The sequence below is a fragment of the Quercus robur genome, chromosome 4 (genome assembly GCF_932294415.1).
Source record: "Quercus robur chromosome 4, dhQueRobu3.1, whole genome shotgun sequence".
Classification (NCBI taxonomy): domain Eukaryota; kingdom Viridiplantae; phylum Streptophyta; class Magnoliopsida; order Fagales; family Fagaceae; genus Quercus; species Quercus robur.
The window spans coordinates 63,411,974-63,425,127 of NC_065537.1; the positions used below are offsets into that span (position 1 = coordinate 63,411,974).

The following is a 13,154-nucleotide window of genomic DNA, read 5'->3' on the forward strand; positions in this document are numbered from 1 at the left end:
TCACAAACAAACCAAAAAAAAAAAAACACAAAACAAAATATACAAAAAAGGTAAAAAAGTTGACATACAAATAACATGATAATATTTTTTTAGAGACATTGGTGATTGTATGATGCTAGCATATTACAAACCAAACAATCATACACTCAAAATTATCAAATACCTGACTAAATTGATGTTCACCAAGCTGCTCCCTGATATGAAGACTTTGTCCAGAGGCAAATACAGTAACAACCACATGCCTGACATGAATAGAACCAGCAGCTATGTGCCTCACAAATATTCAGTAATTAGTAGGCTACTATCAACATGCCTTGCCACATTTAGTTTGGTGCAAAACTAGGACAAAACCATATAAATCAAAACTCCAGAGAATGATCCTACCGAAGACCATAAGCCAACTGAATAATCACATCATTATCGAAGCTTTCTTGAAAAGCAAATTACTGGCAGTAGCATGAGAACCAACCGGTTCATGAATAAACTAATTATGACGTGTTCATGCTGGAGGATGCAGATAAAGCAATTCACAAGAATTCTAAGTCCAAAATCAATATTAAAAGGGTTAATCTCCTCCCTGACCTGAGTGTCTCCAGTTCATGGGTCACCATAATACTCAGCCACATGGCAGCATCAGGTAGCTCTTCCAATCTTTCACAACACCGCAAATGAGGTGAGTTGGTAAACTACCTTGTTCTATTTGAAAATACGCTTCAGGTCACAATTCACCGCACCTTAAAAACCAACCCCTTTAGTTTGAGTGATTGGTGATATAAGAAGCTAAAGAGTGTAGCACCAAGCCTCAGTGAATATTCTACAAACATCTTCAACAACTTTTTCTGAAATTTCCATAATCACAAAATCCATGTGACATGTATTTCTTTATGTACATAAGAACTGTAGTGAGTGGCGGGATCAGTGGTACTTGCTTACCAAAACATACATACAAAAATCAAAGATTGTTCATAAGCTTTAATAACTGTATGCTGTTGTGAGGAGAAGCAGGTCCAAAGGAATTTTGAGGTCTAGTCACAAATGGATGATCCAATAGCTGAGTTGCTGTAGGCCGATCCTTCGGGTTAACTTGTAGGCAGTTGAGGATGAAATCTCGGGCATCTCTTGACAAGGAATCAGAAACTAGAGGAGGTTTACCCTTGCCAATCATAAACAATGCTTGCATGCCTTCCAAGTGAGAGTATGGATGTTGACGCGTTAACATCTCCAGCACAGTACATCCAAGGCTCCATATATCAGCTGCAAGCCCGTAGAAACGGTTCTTTAAATTAACAACCTCAGGTGCCAGCCAGAATGGATTCCCTTTGCAAGACTTAATATCATTCAATTTGGTTACCTTTGCTAACCCAAAATCTGCAAGTTTTACAGATCCACTTGCATCCACCAATATATTAGAACATTTGATGTCCCTGTGGATCACTTTCTTATCATGAAGATACTTCAATCCATTCAAAATCTGTCTTGTGTAAGCAGAGACTTGAGAATCACTCAAGCGATTCTTTTGATAAAGACTGGCAAGTGACCCTTTTGTTATGAGCTCAAGGAAGAGATAAATCCTACTTTCATCCTTTTCCGTGCCAAGATACTGAACTAGATTCTTATGTTCAAATCTATATATTACTAAAAGCTGAAGCGTAGTATTTAATGCTGCTGCTCTTAAGTTGCGCCATATCAGCTGCCACATTATTCTTTTTTTTCTTTTCTTTTTTTAAATATAATTTGTCCTATAATTTTAAAATGATTTTTATAATTTTCAGCCCTATAAATGTAGCCTACTACTTATTTATTTACCGTCACTATCACCCTATAATAAATCTGTATAATTAATCTAACCCACTTCTTATTTATTTAGTTCTACAATCAAGCCCAACCTAAAACCTTTTCAGATTAGCTTTAGGGTTTTGTGTGAGTCTTTTCAACTTAAAAAAAAAAAAAAAAAAAAAAAAAACCTCACGTTGTGCCACATCAGCTGCCACGTCATTCTTTTTTTTCTTTTTTCTTTTTTAAATATAATTTGTCCTACAATTTTAAAATGATTTTTACAATTTTCAGCCCTATAATTGTAACCCACTACTTATTTATTTACTTTCACTATCACCCTATAATAAATTTAGCCCACTACTTATTTATTTACTTCCACTATCGCCCTATAATAAATCTGTATAATTAATCTAGTCCACCTCTTATTTATTTAGTTCTACAATCAAGCCCAACCCAAAACCTTTTCAGTTCAGCTTTAGGGTTTTGTGTGAGCCTTTTCAACTTAAAAATAATAATAATAATTAAAAAAAAAAAGTTAAAGCCTTTCAAGCTTTAGGGTTTTTTTTTTTCCAATTTTCTTATAATTGTTTTTAACATTTATTTTTTTAATAGTTACACTTCTCCAACCTTTTTCTCTTCCTTACTATTTCATCTCTCCACTACTTCAATCCTTCTCTCTCCCTTACCTTTTCATCTCCCCACTACCCTCTACATTAATATCATTCTTTCTCTTTCTCTTCATCTTCCTTTATTTTTGTCTTTTCTTATTCACACCCTCTTATTATAAATTTGTCACTATCTCTTCTATTCTATGAATAGTTTTCCCTCACAAAAAAAGGTCCCCTCTCTCTCTCCCCCCCCCCCTCTCTCTCTCTCTCTCTCTCTAAATTTTTTGGTAGATTTTTTTATTTTTCTTGCATCTCTACTTTAGGTTGATAATTTTTTATTTTCTTTAAAACTCTATTTTGGGTTAATGTGATTTAGTTTCATATTTAAAATTGTGATTTAGTTTTGTTTTTTAAATTGTTGTTGTTTTTTTATTATTTTTTATTCTCTTTGATTGTTAAATGTTATCCTATTGCGTTCTAAAGAATTAAATATAGTATATAAAAATATAATATTATTCTATTACATAGCATGATTTGGATAATTTGGTATTTTTTCTGTTACATAGCATGATTTTTTATAGTGCTCAATTTAGATGTTAAATTATGAGACTTTACTATTTTTTTTTTTTTTTTCTAATCCTTTGTAGTGGACAAAGTACTCTTAATAGTTGTATTAGAAGTTGTAAAGTTGAATTTAATCAACCATTTTATTGGCTTTATTCCGTGCCAAATTTGTTTATATTTCAGCGTTTAGTAACCCTGTATTTAGGTGAGTTTGTTGTAAGGGTAGTGAGTGAGATAGAGTGTTGATTGCTCAAGAGTGTGCAAGAAAACAGAGACTCGCGGCTTGCTCTCGCGGGTAGCTCGCGGCTTCAAGCCGCCAAACGCAGCACACGTGCCAAGCGTGCCAGAAGGTGAACAGTCATGCTAGCTGGAGCACTACAGGACAAGACAGGACAATTGGGTATACGGTTATCTCGCGACTGGATCTCGCGACTTAGTCAAGCCGTGAGCCACCCCTGTTTTGTAAAACCTGACGTTTCACATTCCTCACTCACTCCAGTATAAATACCCCTTATACCCACAAATGTAAGAGAGCTTCCAGAGAGAATTTTGAGAGAGAAACTCTAAAGAAAAACAAGATTGATTCACCAACAATCTATACATTAGAGTCTCTTCAAATTCCTCAACTCTCTTTCACTCCATTGTCAAATCCTTGAGAGGCATTTTACCAAAACCTTGTTCTCACCATATTCATCACTGTGAGAGGGTTGTTTGGTTTGCTGGGAAGCAGTTAGGAAGGAACCAATCTACATTGGTTGATGCTATGATCTAGTAGCGGAATCCGGGAAGCTAGAAAAGAAAAAGGTTTGGCGCAACCTTGTTGGAGCAAGAAGCTTAAAGGGTTTAGGTGCACTGGGTAGATTAGGCTTGGAGGGTCTATTGCTGTTCTTATATCCCAACTACATTTTCTAGTGGATTGTTTACCGCTTGGAGGGCGGCGGAGAGGTTTTACGCCGAGGGCTTCGGTTTCCTCTTCGATAACATATCGCGTGTTGTCTTTGTGTTTGCATCTTCCTTCCCTTTTATCTTTGCCTTTATTATCTGTTGTGGGTTGTGATTTTAATTTGGCTTAGATAGTTTATCCAATTCTATATTATACCTTATTTTCATTTTCCGCACACTAGTTGTTTGACATAATACTTGAATTGGTTAATTTGTAAATTGGGAGTCTAAACGTTCAAGGGTGTTTATACACATATTTGAACTTTCAATTGGTATCAGAGCAGGTACACCTCTAGTGGTTTCATTACCATTGTGTGATCCTTGACTCCCTTTTGAGATGGATCGGTCTTAATCCCTAAATGCTCCTCCATATTTTGATGGTAGTAATTATGCTTTTTGAAAGGTTCGCATGAGAGCTTTTCTGTGTTCTATTGATGAATCTGTTTGTGATGCTGTTGAGATAGGTTGGACTAGGCCTGAGGAAGCCAAATCCACTTGGGATAAGGCAGCACTTGCTACATCTAATGCTAACAGCAAAGCACTCAATGCTATTTTCTGTGGTGTGTCCCTAGATGAATTTCACAGGATCTCTTACATTACCATTGCTAAAGAATCATGGAAGATATTGGAGACCACTTATGAAGGCACGAAGAACGTAAAAGACACCAAGCTGCAGATGCTAACCACTCGGTTTGAGGAGTTGAAAATGAGTGAGGATGAGTCCTTTGACTCTTTCTATAGCAAGTTGAATGAGGTGATTGTCAGCAAGTTCAATTTGGGAGAGAAAACGGAAGACTCTAAAATTGTAAGGAAGATCCTTCAATCATTGCCGGAAAGTTTTCGTACTAAAGTGACAGCGATTGAAGAGAGCAAGGACCTTGATGACATCAAAGTCCAGGAGCTGGTTGGTTCTCTTCAGACCTATGAGATGTCTCTGCCCAATCAACGGAAGAGTAAATCCCTTGCTCTTAAGACCATTAGTGAGAAGGTAGAGGATCATGACTCATCGGGAGAAGATGTGGTTGACAAAGATGTTGCTTACCTTGTGAAAAATTTCAGAAAATTCTTGAAATTCAAAAATAATGGCAAATTTGGTGATAAAGGAAAATTCCAAAGTTCAGGAAGGGAGAAAAGGGAATTCAAAAAGAAAGATGGAAAAGAATCCCAACCTACACAAGGTGTCACTTGTTTCGAATGTAACGAGCATGGACACTTTAAGAAAGAATGTCCGAATTATTTGAAATCAAAAGGCAAAGTGTATGCCACGACATTGAGTGACTCGGATTCATCCGACTCAGAATCTGAAGAAAGCTGTGATGGAGAAGGGAACTACTCAGCTTTTATCACTATTGCTCATGTTGAGTCTTCAGACGAGTTGAATCTGCTTGTACGAGACCTTGGAGAACATAGTGATGAAGAATCAATGGAAATTGTTGAAGAATCAGATGCTGAAGAAGATGAAAGCACAGCCAACCTTCAAGAGAATTATAACTCACTCCTGGAGAAGTCGGGTGAGTACACAAGGGTGGCCAAGGCAGCTGTGAGAAAAATGAAAAAGGCAGAGGAGGACTATAAAAGTCTCCTAATCCGATATAGGGAGGCCAAATGTGAGATAGAAACACTCAATGGAGAGCTGTCAGAAGCTTACACAAAAGTGAGATTTCTTGAGCAAGAGGTTGTGCAAGCAAATGCCAAAATTGAGAGGGTCACCACCAAGAAACTGGATGATGTTATTTCATCGCAAAAGTTCTTTTCAGACAAATCCGGATTGGGATATACCGGAGGAAGTAGCTCATCTGGAAATGTCACTAAAGAAGTGAAGTTTATAAAGGCCAAAGAATCAGCTGATGTTGGTCCTACTGCTAAGAAGCCCAAGATAGAGGATAAGAGAAATGTGGGGAACGAACGGTTGTTGAATTCCCGTAATCAATCTGTGGGCAGGTCTGAATCTCGTGCCAAGTCTCGTCCACGACCACAAAGAGGTCCTAGATCAACTTATGTGTGTCATCATTGCGGACTTCAAGGGCATACTCGACCAAATTGCCAAAAGCTGAGAGCAAAGAATGGTGCAACTCCTTAAAGGTCATGAAGACCTAGAAATGATAGAAGAAATTGGGCAGGTGAACAATCGAGAGATCAAAATGGTGATCCCAGAATGATGAACGTGATGAAGATGATTGGTGCATTCACCAACTGCTTGGAAAGCTTCTCACGAAGGTTTGAAAGCCCTAACTCCCGTACCCAATCCTATAAGGAAATCACCCCAAACGCAAGTGACGTGTGGGTGAAAAAGGGTACTTATGCATAAGCATTACAACATGTTCATGCATTAATACTTCCTATACTTTGTGACAATGGTTGATTGATTGCTTGTTGTTTATGTTGTTGGTTGTGTGTTTGTTTATTTGTGCATTCTCTTGGTTTTCTTTTGTTTTTGATCAATCATTTTCTTCTTGTGTCAAAAATCCAAAAATTACATAAAAAATCAGAAAATCAAAAAGTTTGATTGACATTGTTGAGTTTATGTCTAAAAACTTGTTTTGCCCTGTAACTTTGTGCTAATGGCTTTGTGCATTTTCGAGCATAGCTTGTTTCATTGCACTCATATCACTGTGGGAGAAATTTTGAAATCTATGTGATTGTTGTAAATAGATCTTCAAACTTGTCATGAATGATTAGTGAATGGTTATGATGATCTTGAGACATGCATAGACTTGTGTCTATATATCTTCCCACTCTTTATTTTTTTTTTTGCTAAAAAGAGCTCACCAAATGTAAATCTCCAAATGAAAAGAGATATTGAGCTGCAAAAGTCTGTCGCACATTCTAGTATTTGACTAGGAAAAAGGGTAAGCGACCTAAAATTCAAGTGAATGTTTATTCAAAAAGCCAAAGGCTATCTCATCAAGGTAAAATATCTAATATCACTCTCACAATGAGAGGTGATTGTCTCAAAAAAGAATCAAAAAGATCAAATGTTATGTTTGAAAATGGAGTCAAATGTAAAACTCCAAGATATGTTATCAAGTTTTGTGGGAGGTCATATATACATATTTCTATAATTGAGATAGATCACATGATCTAGTGCTAATTGTGTATGCCTTGGTTGAATTAATCATTGAAGCTTCACATTAGACTAAGGACTATCTCATTGTTAATATCCACACACAACACACAAGTTTATATTTGATAAATGCCATAATCATTTGTGTGATTGTACTTGATGAAATGTGTTTTCACATGCTCAATCTTTGTTAATTCAAGCACAAAAAGATTTTTGAGTGTTTTAGGTGTTTTTGGAAAGTACTTTGTTCTCAAAATTTGAAAATTTTAGAAACTCAGTTTTGCCCTGTTTTGGCGACTCAGTCGCGGGTTAATCAAGTTGCGAGCCTCAGTCGCATGCTCGCGGGTCATTTTTGGCGACTTGTTCGCGAGTGGAAGGTCCAGTCGCAAGGGTTACTCAGAGATTTTTGCGGCTCAGCTCGCGACTCTCTCGCGGGTAGACCTTCCAGTCGCGAAAAACACTTAGAAAAATTTTTCAAATTTTTGTCTTCGAGTGTTTTGACGGCTTGAACTGGCGACTTGGTGGCGACTCACTTAAGTCATGAAAAACGCGTGTTTGGCAAAAATAGGGGCAGTTTTTAAATCTTTTTCAGTTTTCCCTCGAACTTTTGTGACTGTTCATCTTCTTTCTCAACTGTCTCATTCCCAAACACTCCGTGTACCCATTTTCAAACGTAATTGGTGCTTCATTTCTTATCCAAATCATCAAGAAAAGGTATGGGTCTTGTTTTCCTCATCTCATTTTCCCTGTTTCATGGATGTTTTTCTTGCCATTTGGATTGATACTGTGTTCGAAACATTCCTCTCTTTGTAAGATGGGTATGGCTTGTTATGTTTGTTGTTGATTTCATCCGTTTTCATGTTGATTGGTCACAATGTGCTTTTTCATTGTTCTGATATTTGCCTGTTGTTGATTCTGAAAATCTTTTGTTAAATGGGTTTGGTATTTATGTGACTTACTCCTTTCACTTGTTTGTGTGTTGAAGTTGGCTTGCGGTTTTGGTTTATTGTGTTTTATGATAACAACTTCGTTTTCTAAATGTTGTGTCTCACTGCCATGTGTTCTATTTTGGATGTTCTGATTCTACATTTTGAAATTTTACCCATGTTCCTATCTTATGTGGTCTGTTTTATGATATCCGTTCTTATTGTTCAAATGCTGTCTTTGTATGCATATCATGGTCACGGTAAACTGTCTCATTGACAGTTATGTTTAAATTTGTGTTTCCTTATGCTCTATTGCACTTTCACCATTTTGCTGCACCTGTCATATTGTGCACCTTAGTATTGATGGAAGTTTGTTTGGGTCTGAACTGTCTTAAGTTTGTCTGGTTTTCACTTTTATTTGCATCGAATCATGTTGATATTTATCTTGTGTGGTATTGTTGTTGGTTCTTTGCTGTGGGCCTATTCCCATGCAAATGTCTCGTCGATCTTCCAAGGGTAAAGACATTGCTGCTGACGATCCAGCAACACCAGTTGCTAAAAGGACTCGACTCTCATCACAGGCATCTCAAGACTCCAATGAGGAGAGGTTTAGAACCCCACTTACCTCACACATCTACTCAAACATCTTTGACAAGTCAACTCCTATAGTGGAACAGGTGGTGGAGTTTAACACATTAGGGACCACTTTTATCCCTCGAATCTTTGAGCCACGAGATTGGGCAAACTTGTTTGGGAACTTTGTCGATCCAATGGATGAACTGGTTAAGGAATGCTTCTCCAATGCAAGTGATCTTGGAGTTGAACTTATTTTCTGGGTCAGAGGAAAGGAATTTAGCGTTTCTCCAAACTCCATCGCCGATGTTCTCGGCATCTCTAGACCTCAGAATGTGGATCGAACTCCAGAGATTCAAGACATTCTACAAATCCTAGGATCTGATCATGAAGTATATCCACTGCCGCCACATCCATCAACACCGCAAAGTTTGCACCAGAGCTGACCACACTGAAGTTGATCATATTCTCTAATCTCTACCCACTGTCCAACACTACATTCATAAATCTTGGGAGAGCCCAATTCCTTTGTGATCTTATTACTGGAGCCCCCATTGATATCTATGCTCACATCTTTCACATCATGAGGAAGACCGCAGTTCGAACTGCAGCTCGAGGAATTATTCCATTTTGCAGTCTCATCATGAAGCTCATTCTTCGTGAAGGCATTGTTCCTCCCACAGATGAAAAAATGTTGACCCGTCAGCATCCTATTTCCATGTTCTCTCTTCAAGCTAACAAAAGTCACTCCTCTAAAACTCCAAAGAGTGCACACATCTCTCCGGTTACTCCATCTGCCTCTGAGTCAGAGACACCTGCACATACCACACCTACTTCGCATGCTATTCCTGAAATTCTACAAGCTAGCATTCCGCAAGCACAGACTAATCCTCATACTGATAGAGTGGGTAGTTTACTTGAACATATTCAGAAACGCATTGATGAGATTGTGACACTTCTTTACTCCACAAACAACCATGTTCAAATGCGTCTCGAGACTATGGAGAATCAGCTAAACGCTATTCAACAGAAGTTGGACGACAGCTTTTAGCTATTCGTGCCAAAAAGGGGGAGAGCATTCAGCAAGGGGGAGAAAGTTCAAAGGGAAGTATGCATAGTGATAAGGGGAGTACACACATACTTTTGACATACTTTTGTTTTAAGTCTTATCCTTTAAACTTATAGGTTTATGTTTTTAAGTGTTTATATGGGTTTGATACACTATGGTTTTCGGTGTATTCTTGTTTCTAACTCATAACTTATAATCTTGGTTTAATCTTTTATATACATTGTTGATATTATTCAGGATATATTGTGTTTTATATTGTCTTTGTACCCATGTGCTTATGTAAGCTTTTGGGGTTTTGTTTTTATGCATAATTTGTAGGCTTTATGATTTGTACCTTGCTTATTGCAGCCTTTTATGCTATGTTGAAATCAGTACTTTAATCTAAATGTCTTGCATTTTGTTTTAAGTACTGTCACTCTTGTGCCCTTGTAGGATTGTTCCTAGATACATATACTTAATGTATTATGCATTGATTGAGTGTTGGGCATACAAGTATCTTGCTTTGTTCTTGTTAACTTGTATGTTCAAGTATTCATTCCAAGTGTGAATGAGCACTGTGAACTCTACCTTGTGATGTTCACTTGGTTGATCAAGCCATGATTTGATTCTTCACTTCATCTTTGCTTGATCACCTTTAGCTTGTTTCATATGCATTTCATGCTTTTCTGCATACAATGATCATAGTGTATTGTTGTGTTTCAGGAGTTTCATGATCTTATGATTCAAGTGCTACACAGCTTCTAGAGTTAGGTGTGAGTGAGTTTTGTTCAACTGTTCCCAACTCACATGTTAAGTCTAGAGTCTGTTTTAGGGTTTTGTCACGGAATAGCCAAAGGGAGAGATTGTAAGGTTGAATTTAATCAACCATTTTATTGGTTTTATTCCGTGCCAAATTTGCTTGTATTTCAGTATTTAGTAACCCTGTATTTAGGTGGGTTTGTTGTAAGGGTAGTGAATGAGATAGAGTGTTGATTGCTAAAGAGTGTGCAAGAAAACAGAGACTCGCCGCTTGCTCTCGCGAGTAGCTCGCGGCTTCAAGCCGCCAAACGCAGCACACGTGCTAAGCGTGCTAGAAGGTGAACAGTCATGCTAGCTTGAGCACTACAGGACAAAACAGGACAACTGGCCATACGGTTATCTCGCGACTGGATCTCGCGACTTAGTCAAGCCGCGAGCCACCCCTGTTTTGTAAAACCTGACGTTTCACATTCCTCACTCACTCCAGTATAAATACCCCTTATACCCACAAATGTAAAAGAGCTTCCAGAGAGAATTTTGAGAGAGAAACCCTAAAGAAAAACAGGATTGATTCACCAACAATCTATACATTAGAGTCTCTTCAAATTCCTCAACTCTCTTCCTCTCCATTGTCAAATCCTTGAGAGGCATTTTACCAAAACCTTGTTCTCACCATATTCATCACTGTGAGAAGGTTGTTTGGTTTGCTGGGAAGCAGTTAGGAAGGAACCAATCTACATTGGTTGATGCTATCGTCTAGTAGCGGAATCCGGGAAGCTAGAAAAGAAAAAGGTTCGACGCAATCTCGTTGAAGCAAGAAGCTTGGAGGGCTTAGGTGCACTGGGTAGATTAGGCTTGGAAGGTCTATTGCTGTCCTTGTATCCCAACTACATTTTCTAGTGGATTGTTTACCGCTTGAAGGGCGGCGGAAAGGTTTTACGCCGAGGGTTTCGGTTTCCTCTTCGATAATACATCGCGTGTTGTCTTTGTATTTGTATCTTCCTTCTCTTTTATCTTTGCCTTTTATTATCTGTTGTGGGTTGTGATTTTAATTTAGTTTAGATAGTTAATCCAATTCTATATTATAGTTTATGTTCATTTTCCGCACACTAGTTGTTTGACATAATGTTTGAATTGGTTAATTTGTAAATTGGGGATCTAAACATTCAAGAGTATTTATACACATATTTGAACTTTCAGAAGTACTCTATAATGCCATTTATTTAAAGAAAAGCAAAGGTTAGCCAAACAAAAATAATTGGATAGGTGACAAATTTTAACTTTTGCAATTTTATTTTTATTATTATTATTTTATAGCAATGCATGTATAGAAATTTAATTCTTAGATTTTGCTAATAATTGTTTATTTGATAATATGTTTTGGACGGCCGAAATTATAATTTCTACAAAGAAAATAACCTTAATAGATTATCGAAAACAAAATTTTATCCTAATATTAGTTCAATTAATTATTGTTAAGTTTTATTAATTTTTTTTAGCTTACGTTTTTTTGGTGTTTTGGATTGTTCCTATATTACATTTATAATTGTTCCTATAATAAATAAAAATATAATTACGAAATACATTACTCATTATTAGATTAGTTTAAATTGTAAAAAAAAAAATTTAATAAAACCACCATAAAAATAATTATCACGCGCAACGCGCGGGTTCGCGGCTAGTTGCTTTAAATGTAAAATCTCCTGCTCAAGGTAGGAAATGTTCTGCTTGCCCTGGCTTCCTTGATCCAACAACGAAACCTCCTTTACAGCAAAAAAGAAGCCATCCTTAGTGTAGGCCTCATAGACAGTTCCGAAAGAGCCACTTCCAAGAAGCTCACCCTTTTGCCATGAACTAATACTCTGTCTCAATTTCCCTCTCGGTGAAAAACAATACACTGGAATCACATTCGTTGCGTGAACAATCCCGATATCATTCTCATTTTCAGTCTCATTCTCATAACAATTCGATGTTGATTCCAAAGGACCTTCGTTCTGCTTCTTATCCTCTTCTTCCGAAGAAGCCGAAGAAGAAGAAGAAGGGCTTGTCGTTTCAACATATCCTCCCAAACGCGTAGTGTTAGGAGCTACGACTTCGTCTTCAAGTGGAGCAAAGGACTTCAAAAGCTCCCAAGTTGAGGTGTAATCAACCGCCACTAACTGCCCCACCACAGGCAGCAGAGCGAGAACTGGCGGCCGAGCACCATTGATTCCTTAACTAGGTCCCGTAGTGACAGAATCCATCCTAACCCTAACCTCATCGAGCTTTATCGGTTGAGCCGGTTTGAGCCGCAAAGGATTAGGGGTAGAAGAAGCGAGATTGTTGCAGAGGCAAGTGGCGAGGTCAGAGTTGGAGCGGTGGGCTTCCCAATCGACAGTGGGGATAAAGAAGTCGTCGATCCCGAAAAGGCCCAAAGAGCGACATATGAGGTCGAATTTGCCGTCTGTGCCTTTGATCCTAAAGCTCTTTTGGTTGTGAAAAGATGGAGGAAGGTCGAGAGAGCGACTTCGATGGCCGCCTATAGACAAGGTAGTAGTGGTGGTGGACGAAGTGTTGTATTCGACGTTCTTTAAAGCGTTCCGACGATCGAGCTTCGGCCTCAAGTTTCGCTTTTGCTTTGGTTGCCTCTGCTTACTTGCTGGCGAGTTTGCGAGTTACGAGTTGCTATTTGCTTTGCAAGTTGTTTTCTTATCAATCATGGTCCCAACCTTCAAAACCACCTTCTGCTTGTGCATCGCCAGCCGCACCCCGCGTTGGATGCGGGTGCGGCGCCCATTTTGCCGCATCCATGCATCCCTTTTTAACTATAAAAAACGGATTCTTTCTAAATTCACTTGAAAATATGGAGCCGATATGTACCATGTTGACTTGTTCTACCTACTTGATGAGAAAGA

At 38.1% G+C, this 13,154-nt stretch overlaps 1 pseudogene; it reads right to left on the reverse strand.

Moving 5' to 3' along the window:
- Positions 1 to 674: 674 nt before the first annotated feature.
- Positions 675 to 13,050, reverse strand: LOC126722376 (mitogen-activated protein kinase kinase kinase 1-like; annotated as a pseudogene).
- Between the last annotated feature and the right edge of the window lie 104 nt (positions 13,051 to 13,154).